Genomic DNA, 570 nt, shown 5'->3' with positions numbered 1-570 from the left:
TATTTAATTGTCGTACACCAAAATGATTGGCCAGTTGTGCGACAATTAACAAGTTCGACAATTATAATTACGACAAATAGACGCCTTTGACTGTAATCAATTTTAAATCAATTTATTGATAAAAATAAATTTCAACCATCAAAAAATATTCATTTGTCAATGTTATCTAATAATAAACTTGATTCAATATTTTAATAACTTGTGGTGTTGAATTCAAAAATAAAAATACAGTCTCAAGACTTATTTTATTGTGTTATTTTCACTGTAATTAATGAAAATACTGGCTGTATAAAAAATATTTAGTTTGTTTACGATCTATTTTTATAAAAAGGGTATTTATAATAATTTGTTATTTTAAAAATTGGTTTGTAATAGGAATGTTATTTTATGTTAAGGTTAATTATAATATAACAAATTAAAACATTATAACTTTATTTTGATATTATATTGACAATTTTTATATTTATTTTTTGACTTTTCAAATAACAGTTATTATTTTTTGAATAAATAAACAAAAAATAATTATTTTAATAAATTATTTGATTATAATAAAACACACTCCAAAAAATA

Source organism: Entamoeba invadens, assembly GCF_000330505.1.
Source record: "Entamoeba invadens IP1 unplaced genomic scaffold scaff_1105074726325, whole genome shotgun sequence".
Taxonomy (NCBI): domain Eukaryota; phylum Evosea; order Mastigamoebida; family Endamoebidae; genus Entamoeba; species Entamoeba invadens.
This window is presented reverse-complemented; position numbering follows the sequence as displayed.